This window comes from Empidonax traillii, unplaced genomic scaffold (assembly GCF_003031625.1).
Source record: "Empidonax traillii isolate 1590-97213 ecotype Southwest subspecies unplaced genomic scaffold, ASM303162v1 scaffold98:size2021230, whole genome shotgun sequence".
Classification (NCBI taxonomy): domain Eukaryota; kingdom Metazoa; phylum Chordata; class Aves; order Passeriformes; family Tyrannidae; genus Empidonax; species Empidonax traillii.
The window spans coordinates 1251726-1264316 of NW_020955291.1; the positions used below are offsets into that span (position 1 = coordinate 1251726).

The 12591-nt window shown below is 36.7% G+C and overlaps 1 protein-coding gene across 1 annotated transcript in view; it reads left to right on the forward strand.

Annotated features, from left to right (window-relative positions):
* The window catches only part of GALNT1 (polypeptide N-acetylgalactosaminyltransferase 1), an 86909-nt gene that overhangs the window by 50566 nt on the left and 23752 nt on the right, over positions 1-12591 (forward strand). The gene's annotated exons all lie outside the window — the stretch shown is intronic.

The following is a 12591-nucleotide window of genomic DNA, read 5'->3' on the forward strand; positions in this document are numbered from 1 at the left end:
TTGTGATGAAAGTGATTCTATGTAGTGTGTGAGTTCCTGGTAGTGCTGGTGTTCTTAATAATTGAGGCATAGCTTTCAAAATACGATTTCATATTCTTGAATTAGTGTAACTTTTCAACCGATTTTCAGATATATTTTTAGTCAGATTTTTTGGTCAGTGCTTGTCTGTAGTGGAAGAATGCAAATCATGAATTTGTGGGGCTTTCTTTCCAATACGACAGATGTTATTTGGTGGGGTAGAGGTATATCCTTGTCTCTTGTGTTATTGCTCTGGTCATTGTTGTAACTTGGCAAAAATGGGATCTCTTGGATTTGTGCAAATTCATATATAATGTCTGCCCCCTTTATCACACTCTATAGGGTAAGAAATTGCCTCCCTGTTTAGTGGTGACTTCCACTGGTAGAGAACTTGTAGTTAGGATTCTTAACTTGTTTTAGCAGCAAGGAAAATCATCAGCTTCATTGGAGAATTTTGACAAAGCTGAGATACTAATATGGGGTGATTTCTGCATGTTTTTCTGGAAGATCGTAATGGAAGGAATTGACAAAAGTTTGGGGAAGCAATAGTTACAATTTTTTGTTTTTTGGATGGTAAACAGAAGTAAAGTCTTCATTATGACCTTGAAGTATGAAGAAATTAAATATCATCTTTTTTCACCGTTCATATTGGAAAACTTGCATGTATATATTCTACCATTTCCATAATGTAAGTGCAAAGATAAGGAAATAAATTTGTGGATCTAAAAAGTTGAATTAATCTACTTTAAAATTAAGCTTTGTGAGGTCTAGACTTTCAATTAACCAAAAATGGAAAGAGAAATTGTTACAAACTATTAAAAAATTATTGCCTAAGCATCACTCAAGCTTGCAGAAAAATGAAATTACAATTCTTTAAAGAGGTTTAGCTATAGGAAATTTTTGTCTTTCACACTTGGTTATGCTCTAGAATCGTTGTGTTTTGCAGTAAGATATGCAGTGTAAGTTTTGTAGTGTTGCATTTGCTTCTCTTTTCCATTTGTCTGGATATAATAGTGTCACTGTACTACGTGTGTGAAAGTGGAGTCTTAGAATAAAATTTCAGGTAAAGTTTCAGGGCAGAGTTGGATTTTCTCTTCTTGTAAATTCCTGCCAAAATTTTTAACATTTACTTGCTGTGTGCATTATTTAGTAGATTTTGAGAGAAAAATTATTCCAAAAAATCTCCTTTGTCTTTTTACAACATGTACTTTATAAGGTCATGCTAATTAAGAAGCTGGGGAGTGTGTTAGCATTTCTCCAACAAATTTGAGAACAATACTGTGTTTACAATGTAAGGATATCTTAATCTGTATTTATGGATTAGGATTACTTTCCCAGAACAGTGTAACTATTTTCAGAATTGTGAAAACTATAAATATCTTCTGGTGTTGTGTGTATGTGTTATGAAACTATCTGATTAGTCAAAATACTCAAAGGTCAGAAACGTTTTGTGCTGCATTACCAGAGTTATAACTTGTTCTATCTATATCCCTGGTTATATGTAAATAGTTTGTGGAGAAGGAGAAGGGGTAGTTTTTAATGATTCCTTACCACATTTATGTGCCTACGGAACAGCTGCCAGTAGCACTTTCAATCAAGGTTTTGCAAAAGCAGGATATGTTCAAAGGCACACTTAGCTGTTCAACCATGTAATTATTTTTTTCACAGATTTTGTGGGTTGTTTCCTTTAATGTGGTGTAGAGGGAAGATGTGATTATTTCAAGTCCTCTAATTCTCCAGCATGTCAGGTTTTCTGAAGTACAGAAGCCTGTGAAAGTTTTGCCTTAACAGTTAATCATGGGAAAGCTGGTGGAATTAAGAGTGCCAGGACCAATTTGCCACATGTATTCAATGGGGATGGCATGACCTGTCAACTGGAGAGCAACTTATGAAGTAGTCAACATTATCCTTTAATTAATTTCTAGTTCTGCCAAACCCCCTGCCATCTGTGTGAAGACAAGTTCATTGGTGTACGCGCTCGGTCCTAGAGTGCTCATAGGTTAATCTCTACAGATGACCCACTCTGGGCATTCTGTTTATGTTTTGGCCAAGAAATTTTGTTACCTTACTAGAAGAATAAAAATATGAGCTGTTTTAATAACTTCTAGGCACTTCTCAAGCTAAGGGAACTCCTCAGTACAGGACAGGTACGGACGTTGACACCTCTCTTCTGCTGAGCTGTGCCCTAGTGGTATTAACAGATTTATATTTATTTTTATTATTTGGCACAAAATTACTGATGCACATAAATGCCTTAAAAATCATTGACATGTGCCTGAATTGCTAGTCACTTTGTGTCTGAAAACAGGAACATTGGTCTACTTATTCTTCTCATTATCCCAGCTGAATGTGTTTTGCTCAACAGAAAAAGCTAAACCAGAAGTAATTTCTTTAGCCTGGATATTTCCCTGAATCTGGACTCTGGGGCATGTTACTGTAACAAACTAATATAATGGACAGGGCTACAACCTCTGGAGGAGAGTTGTTGCTGGAGAATAAGCAGCTGGGCATACCAGATTGGTTTTGTTAATAGAATAATTCTTGTAAGCATGTCTTATTCCAGTCCGTGACTCAGTCATCAAAGTGAGAGTTGATTCACAGTTGCCAGGAATATATGCAGCTGTGGGCCTGATATGACAGCAGAGAGTAAAAGATGGATGATTAGGAACACGAGAGTCTGGCCTTGATTTTGCTGAAGATGAGGGAGGCAACGAATAAAATAGGTGTCAATGACTAAAGTGCATGTTCAGCTGTGCCTGTGTGTCTTAGACTGGTGTTCAGGCTGGAAATTAGGGTTGTTGAAAGCACAAAATTTGCACGTGTCATATGACTTGGTTTCACTCTCAGTGCTGTTGAAGGTGACTTTAGAAGCTGGTTTGCAAAATGAAGAATGAGTATAGCGTTCTAAGGCAGAGCTTTCCAGCCTGAATTCATTATAGAATAATTTGTGGAATATATAGAATGTTAAAGACAACATTTGTGTTTTCCTGTTGTGAGAGTTTAAACCAGATTCTGAGGTTTTTATATGTGAAATGACCTTCTTAAAACACTCTTCTTTCTCAGGCACAAGCAATCAAGGCTGGAAACAATGGAGACATAGCTGGGGCAGAATGATGATGTTCATGTAAACTCTGGTCCCCACTGGAGCTTATGATGCAGCTCTAGGAGGGTGTCATGTTTTGCACGTTGAGATTTCTTGTAAGAGGGATGGGCTTCCTCCAGCAGACCTGCAGCAAGGAGGAATATCCACTCGCCTTGCTGACACTTCAGCAACCCTTTCTCTAAGGCTGCAGGTTCTATACAATTTGGCATAAAAGATCTTCCTTGTCATTTTTCCTTAGTTGGTATAATTTAGCCAGATTTAAGGTATCTGACATCTTATTACACCTCAGTTAGTTCTATGTAAAGTTTGGGACTTTTTAACTGTCCTTTTCTCAAATCGTCTGTATTCAGGAAGGTAGGTGTGGTGGAGTTTTGAGTGGTATAAGTCATGTTAGGGTATCATCAGAGTTTTTAGCCAGATGGCCCTACATATTTGAGTGAACTGGGTCTAAATCCATGCAAACTATGACTTCAGCCACTTAATGGAAAAAACGAAGTGCAGATCTCTGAGACCTTCAAATGTAAGTGGTACATTAATGTTGTCATTTTTTTATTATTGAAGGCTTTTTTTCTGAATCAAACTACCCTGCTCAGTTCCTGCTGCCAAGCTTACTTTCACAACCAGGAGGAAGTAGACAATTTTCTTGGGTTAAAAGCCATTCTTCTAACTCTGAGTTACATGTATGTTGTGGAGTTAATAGCAATTATGCTGGATTTCTTCCTGAGTAAGTCTAGTAGAATAGTAATTCTAACTAAATCTGTCATCTCTTTGATTAGAAAGAACAGAATTTATGTTTTAGCACTGTTAATTAGATGATACAATATCATGCTTTTCAGTTAGGGGACCACAATCAGGTTTTCATATCTGTGCTTTAAAAATGTAATTAAGGTATTTGCTTCCATATAAGGCTTATGGAGGTGCGCTTGCTTTACTTTTAGTTATTTTAATTCAGGAGAATAGTTAAGGGGGTAGTTTTATACTACATATAATCTGTTATAAATGTGGACTGCAGATAAAACAAATTTCTCACTGCTTCTGTTGATAATTATCTAATGATTGTGTGGTCTTGACATTCACTGACACCAAAAAGGGGAAAAAAGTATATTTTGTTGATTCAGCAAACTGAAGCAACACAGACAGCAGCTGTACGACTACCAGATCTGGTGCAAAGAATGGGATGGGACAAAACTGCAGTGGTGAAACATGGGTTTGTTGCTTTTGGCAGAAGCCCACAGTCACACCAGATTAGGTGCAATATGGTGGAAAAAAAGCTTTCTTACAGAATCTGTGTATTAAATCCCCATAAATCGTGATAAGCTTTGTGAACTTTTGGTATTCATTTAGCTTAGGTAATAGTGATGTAAAGATACTTAAAAAAGGGCAGAGTTGTCAACATAAGTGGTGTAAGACTTCAGGAGTTCATTCAACATTTTGATACATGCTTGAAATCCAGGCTGTTAATTAACATGGCATCTGTAAAGAAAATCTGCTGACCTGATCGCCAGGAATGTAACTTTCAGCAATGTTATGGAAGTCTGAAAGCATGTGAGGTATTAAAGACTTTACTGTTCTTTCAAACAGTAATGTTTTTTCATCTGGCTTTTGTGGTGCATATAGCTTGTTACTGGCCCCCTGTAGAATCAATGTTTGGAATTGTTCTTGTTCATGTTGATTTAGTGAGTTAGCTGAAAGAAATTGCCTGTAAATCTTTTTCCTAGAGAAAGCTTAGAGGGGAAAAAAGGTCACTTTAAAAATCAGTTTGCTTCCTGTAAATTGTTTTTTTCTCTCTCTTTTTTTTTAATGCTACATACACACGCATATACATGTATACATGCACAAACACATTCTTAGCTGCAGTCTTCTTAGTTCTGCTCATCCATTTTGGATGAGCTGCCATATCCTGAACTTCATTCAAATTGGTAGATCAGGTATGGAAAATAATTTGTCTAGAGATCTTAAGGTTCAATTTCAGTCTCTGAGGACAGAATTTGTTTTACTTCTGTCAATAGATGCTTTCCTGTGATCACTTTCAGGATAAGGAAAGAGTCAATTACAGCTATTATTATTTTTGTGAAGTTCTGCTTGAATTCTGTAACCACAATGGTTTTAAGAACCATTTTGGATTTTGTTTTCAGGGTTTAAAGAAGATTTCTACTTGACTCATGAGATAATGCGACCTTTCTTATATCCAAATCTTTGAGATCAGAAGAAAGGAAAGTTTCATACTCTTGATGTCAGGTAAATTATGTAATACTATTGAAGGCAGACATTAAACAGGCTGCACTGAAATGTTTAAATAAGAATAAGGGATTTGCCTGCATTCAAGGCACCTGTTCAGAAAGATTAATTGGAGTTGTGATCTGAATCGTAGAAATGAAGACCTCTTTCTAAACTAAATTATTCTGATTTGATGGGAAGAAGCAGCTTCAGGGTAGTGTGAAGTTTTGTTTCAACCTTATCTGCAGTGCTTTCTCTTTGTGCTGCTGCAAGTTAAAGCTGTGGTTGTATGCAAAGTCTGTAGTGAAACATGGTTTGACATGCTTCAACAGCCAGTGATTCCATCTTTCTCAGAAGTATTGCTTTTAATCCTTTTAGCTGTTTTGCTTCTGTATGAAAATCAGATCTTCATCCAACTTGGTTGTCTTCAGTTTGGGAGCTTGTAGCATTCTTAAAATTTACATAGGAAGTGGATTTATTAACGCCCTTCTTTAAATGATACTATGAGGCTGCTCCTTATATTCAGGAAAGACTAAGTCAGTGTTTACCAGAAACACACCCCTTGACTTGAGTCCTGGTGATTCTTACTGTAGTGTTTTGACACTTTTTCTTCCACCTTGCTACAGGGCGTTCCCCTCTGATGGAAATGTAGGTCAGTCTCAGCAGCTTCAGGGTGACTCTCAGAGTCTTATTTCAAAACTGGTTTCACCCATGATTTAAGTAGAGGGGAGGGTTTTTTGTTGGGCATAGCTGTGCCTCAGCTTTGTTACATTAACTTTATTGCAGGCTGTAACTTAAGGTATACGAACAGGTAAGCAATGGAATACTGACATTTTATGGCACTGCAGTGATATTCATCAGGTATCAGTAATTAAACCTGAGGTTTCATGAGAGGAGTTCAGATTTCCCGATTTTGTTTTCTATCCATCAGGAATTAAGCTTGATAACCTCAAAGGACAATAAATGTGTGTTTTCAAGTCAAAGGATACCGATGCTTGCTTTTCAGAGACTCTCAATATATTTTAATACTGTGTACTCTGCTTGTACTGCATCTGCAGTATTAAACAGATTTATTACAGGGGCTATGCTATGTAGTATTTCCTCAAAACTTCAGCTCTAACCTGATTTTCAGCAAGACTTGGATTATTCCTATGTGTCATTGTCAAATTTAAGTTCTGAGATGCAGTTTATTTATAACTGTTGTTTGTAGTATTCAAGATAAAAGATTGTACTAAATTTGTAAGATGACTGAAGATGCTCCCCTTCCTGCCCTGATCTGTTGCTAGCACAGCTTTCAAAAATGCATTGGCACTGTGTTATCATACTGCATGTACGAGCACCAATCCGAGCTCCTCTGGGATTTCCCAACTGAGCTGCTTAGTGCACAGGAGACACTTTTACTTTTGTTGCATCTCTGTCCTTTGTCAGAGTGCTCTGAGCTGCATGCACTGGGCTAGAAAACAAGGGTTACATATGTGTTTTACTGCTGTTAATGTTTTTGAGCCACCGTAAATTATTGCTTATGACTTGTTTGTTTGAAAGGCTGATGGAATCCGGGAATAAAATTGGTATCAGGTATAGCAAATCATGGCTCAGGTAGTGTCTGAGTCTATTAATTTTCATGATTAGTTAAGCATGAGTGGCCTTGTTTTGAAAAAGCCATATTAAAAACATGTTCCAATGTTAACTTGTTCTCTGATTTCTCCTCTGTGGAGAATAACATGTTGGCAGTATCAGAGGGGATAGAGGTTTGCCCTGTAGTATTTAGAAATTCAACATTTATTTCTTATGCAGAATATAATTATGACCTCATCTTTCTAGAAAATTACCTACAATTTATTTCATGTTTTTATTCAGTGAATGAGATTTTCCTCATTGTGTTCACTGCATAAACATTATGGTAGCATATACCTTCTTTCCTACAAGACATCTACCCTGTTTGTAGCTTTCTTGGGGGTGCGAATTTTTTAGCTGGTGAAACAAAAGTATTTAAAGTTATCTGAATATTAAATCCTCATTTTTTACCTTCAGAAATGATTTAGCATGACTCTGAAGGGTGTGCAAACAGATCATTCTAACATTGTAAATATTTTTCTTTTAAAGTTTGACAATATTAAACATGTAGCACTCAATCTTGGGTTTTAGGAATAATTTGTAAGTAAATTGATCCATGAATACAATTTCATAATATTGGTAAAATGTCAAGTGCTATTCTGTAATAAGATGGCTGCACAGTTGAATTTTTTTTAAGGTAACATTTGGGGTGTTTGTCAAAGACCCAATAGTAACCTGAAGGAGGTGGCATTAGGATAGTGAAGGGTGATGTCTCGAGTTCCTGGCATGTCGGTATCTTGTGTGTGCCGATGGCTAGAGCGGGTAAGCTTTACTGACCTCCAGGTTGGTCACTGAGCAGAGCAGCTAAGTATCAGAAGAATATAACCTTCTGATGGGTTCAATCAAAGGATCTTGTGTGATCACCTCGTAGATTTCGTCTGTCCCTCCAGTGGTGAAGTATGTCTTTTTTTTCATTCCTTCATTGGCATGAGAGAAGAGAGGCTTCCAGTTCTGCCAGATGTGGAGGAGGATTGAGTGTGTATGGTTGTGGTCTTGTAGAAAGTGCAAAATGAAAAGTTGTCTTCCTTCTGTGCAATATAATGCTGAAGTAGCAATTAAACTCTGAGATTTAATGATTTAATTTTATTTGGACAGAATTACCTTATTGTTGTCTCTTCAGGTTATTTTTGTAATGTCTCCTGTGGACTATTTGTACTCTGGGCTGAAAGTAGGAAAGCAGTTTATTCAGAGGCTCTTCAGGTGCATTTGAAGCAGCATCAGATAGTTTTCAAGTGGCTATACTTATTCCGCTGAATAAAATTCTCTGAGATTTTTTTTTTCTGAACATCATCATGTAAAGCATGCGGAGCTTATATGTAAGATTCAACTAATACCTTCACAAAGAGTCACAATAATAGAGAAGCATAATAAAACTCAGTTGTTTTTAGCCTTTCATTTTATAAACTTTTTTAATGGGTTTAAAATTTTGAAATCTGGCTACAGGGTGTTAGGGAAAACAACTTGTATTTCTTTTGCTGTCACCTGTTCTTTAGCAGTGTTATACAGATATATGGTAGGATCTGTCTTCCTTTGCTTTTTTTTCCATTAAACCTGATTTCAATTTATGAAGAATTCTGACCTGTTACACTGCCACGTGTTCTTGGGAAGATATAGACATAGGAATAACTATGTAGTTATAATGAACTGGGCCAAACTGTTCTCATAGAATCATAGATTGGATTGGGTTAGAAGGGACCCTAAAGATCCTCTAGTTCCAACCCCCCCTGCCATGGGCAGGGACACCTTTCACTAGACAGGTTGCTCAAAGCTCCATCCAATCTGGCCTTGAAAACTTGCAGGGAGGGCATATCCACAACTTCTCTGGGCAACCTGTTCCACTGCCTTACCACACTCACTGTAAAGAATTTCTTCCTAATATCCAATCTAAGCCTACTCTCTTTCAATTTAAAGCCATTCTCCCTTGTTCTATCACTCTTCTGGACTCTCTAACAAGAGCATGTCCTCCTTACGTTGGAGGCCCCAGAGCAGAATGCAATATTCTAAATATATGATGCAAAATTGCAAAAAGATGAAATTCTGTGAAAAATGTATAGGAGCATCTTACAGAGGTCAGAGAGAGTCATGTCTTTATAGTCCTGTGGCTTCTTCATAAAACAACCTTAAAAAGACTAGTTTCTAACTTAATTAATGGGGATTTCAGTGCATGAGACAGAGACTTGCTATGAAATTAAGAACATAATTGTTTTGAGCATGATAATGTGTACATCAAGAAATGTAGACTAATTAGGATTTTTGTCTTGATCATATTTTAACAATCTGGTCTATTCTTTTTCTGTGTTTTTAGGTAATAGGACAGTAAGTCTCTGCTTGTATTTAAAATGTCTCACATTTTTGGGGGAGTTTCCACAATCTAAATAATAAATGGAGTCACAATAGCTGAGAGTTTTCATGGTGAATGCTGTAGATTAAGGAAAGGATGATGCATTCCATGTGGAGTAGATATTCTCATCTACTGTTTGGAGTCTTCATTAGATTACTAGAGATGGTATGCCTTCCTAATATTATGCACTCAATTTTAAAACTGTTTGAGGCATGACTCAACAAAGGGAACACAATATATTAGTAAGTCATTAAAATTCAAATTGTCCTTAATTCATTGCCTGTGTGTCATACCCCTCATGGTTATACTCTGCTTCTAATGTTGCATAACTGTTGGTTGAAGCTAATGCTTCATTTTAAATTCTATAGTACTCCTTTTCTGGGGTAATTTGTTTACAAATGAAAGACAAAAAGGATTCTTAATTTAAATGTTTGTTAATAAGAATAAAACATGAGGTTTACATAGAATGCTAATGTCTAATCACAGGCATCAAGTGTTCTATTTTATTTGTCTTATATTCCGCAGCAATATATTCCAGGGGGTACAGAAGTTATCAGTGTTTTCAAAATTAAAAACAGGAGGTTTTATTTGTGTGTATTGACAACAATTTGTACAAATATAGTTAAAAGGTATATGTAGAGAGGCAGGTAAAAGAAGTATTAAAAACCAGGTCTCATACTCTTAATTCTTTTCATTTATCCTGCCTGCATCGATGAATCTTTCCAGAATAATTTCATACCAAACACTTTATTAAGAAGAGCATTCAAAAACATCAAGCCAGTTTTGTTATGAAACACCCTTGTGTTATGCATGGCAGCCTTTTACATCTCGGTAATCGAGTCTCATGGTTTAAACCCAGCCAGCAACCAAGTGCCAGACTGTGGTCACTCTTAGATTCTTACCGCAGAAGGCGTTGATCTCTGGGGGTGAGAATGGGCACATCTTGTTATGGCAAGAAGCGTGTTCACCTTCCGCAGGAAGGGCAGTAGGAATGCCTTGCAGGGGTGGGAGGGTTGTCCCCAAAAATTCTTGTAAGCCTTTCTTTTGGTGCTAAAAAGCTCCCCTTCAAAGACGGATCTCAAATGTTTTAATATATTTATACTTCAGAGAGTGTAATGGTGTATAAACATTGTAGTCCCTGATCACTTGGCTGTCGTTTATAACAGTTCATTGATTTGAGCTCAGTAAAATAAAATCTTCTGTAAAGCCATGATGAAAAGCAAGGCTGGAGATGAGAGATTTCATACTACAATAGTGGATCCTGTGGCTTCCCCAGCATGATATTCCTGGTGAATGACATTCACCACATTGTTACTGCTTTTCGTAGAGAGTTGCTAACAGGCTTCTCTTGACTTTTTTACAAATATTCTTCCAAAAAGTAGAGGAGCAATTGGTGGATTTGTATTACTATTGTAGCTGAAGGTCTACAATCAGACACACTTATTTTCTGGTCTAGGGAGCATTACAGTAGAAGGAATAAAACATTTTGGTTTTAAAATTGCCAAAATAGACTTAACAAGTAGCAAACAGGGCGATAAAATTATTTGACTTGTGATGGAATTTTTCCTCTGAAATTCATAGCATTGTTTGGAGAAGCTATTTTATTTTTCAAGGGATACCAAAGAAATAACTTTTCAGTTGGCACACTTTGCAAGTGTTTTTTTATACACGAAATAAATCGGGATAACACCAATTTTCACAAAGATTTTTTCATAAAGATTTTATAATGTTCAGTTCAGTGTGACGAATAATTAAATTTGGCTATAGTTGTATAATAAGTAAGTATAATATTGAAGACAGATAGTGCCTGAACCTACTGCTTCAATTCTTGAAAATGGAAAATGATTCCACAGAAGCTCTTGCAGATATTCTTTGTTTGTACCTGGACTTACTGATCTCTTCTGAGATATCTGTGCACACTGGGCTTTTGTCGCCACCTCAGAGCTGAAATGCCAATGTGCTGTGAGAGCTGCTCTCTCTGAGACTTGCTCTGGCTGACCAAGTTATCCAACAAATAAAATATTCATGTTGGGAGCCTAGTTCTGGCTGACATTCACGGGTTGGCGTAGTATTGGATGCTGACACCACGATCCTGTATCAGCAGGCTGATCCTTCAGTATTGTTTTTGTATGTTTAGGGTAGAGGATATGCACTGTGTCCTCTCCAGCCCTTGGACTGTGCTGCTGTTAGGATGATAGTCATGAATACTTGTTAATGTATTTTAGTAGCATTTAGATCAGGTTACATTACAGTGACCTGACTCAAAAATTTGGGATCTAATAAAAGTTTTTTTGTTGGAATGCAGCTCCATTGAATATATTTCTTTTTCTGCTTCAGTGTTTTCCTTGTGTTTGAGATGTACATATATATCTCTTTAGCTTTGGTTCTTAAAAGATTTAGTACTATCAAATCTTATTTAAGTAATTGTGTGTGATTTTGAATGTGCAGGAGGAACAGATCTGTGCAGAGAACACTTAAATTTGCGTGGTTATCTTTTTAGAAGAGATTTGCGTCTTTTCAGAACTGTGATCAGTACTTTGTGTACCGTGTATTGATTTTTGTAGAAGATACTGAAAATATCACTAGTTTTACAAAATAGCATTGCAAAATGTAAAAATGTTGTCTGCATGTGGAGTTACTTGGAGTGTATGTCACAGATTGTATAAATGCCCTGTATATGCTGTTAGCAGAGCTAGACCTATGGTTCTTCCATGCTAACTTTGGCATGTGAGCATAGTTCTGTTTTAATTTGACGAACCTTTATAGCACTTAAACATTTATACAATGAAGTGGGAAAACTCTGTTTTTAATGTAACATAATCACATTAAATTATGAAATATACTTAACTCACTGGTACTGTAGGTAGTATGTGTGTAGTCTCAGCTTTTTCCAAACATCATCTGTATCCGAATTCTTTACCTCTTTTAGTTATTTTTTAGCTGTTCATTATCTACCTTTATTACATTTACTTCCTAGTTTAAATTTGCCATTTCTTACCTTGTGTCTCTCTCAATTTCCCTTCTGTCTCGATTACAGTACTAGATTTTCCCCCTTGCCCTCGGAGGGAATGCAGGCCTAAAGGAGGGGCTTGGGTTAGTGTATCTAAACATACTACACTTCACAAAACAGGGGTAGCAGAAATAAGTCATCTGTTACTATACTCTGTTAGTAGTATGGCTGCCTGATTGATTTCTAGAATTGGTTATTGATCTTTAGGTTCTTCTTTCTGAGTGGTAGGCTGGAATAAATAGGTGTATGCATGGAAGTCGTGGTGGTTGATAGGTAAAGATATGAATC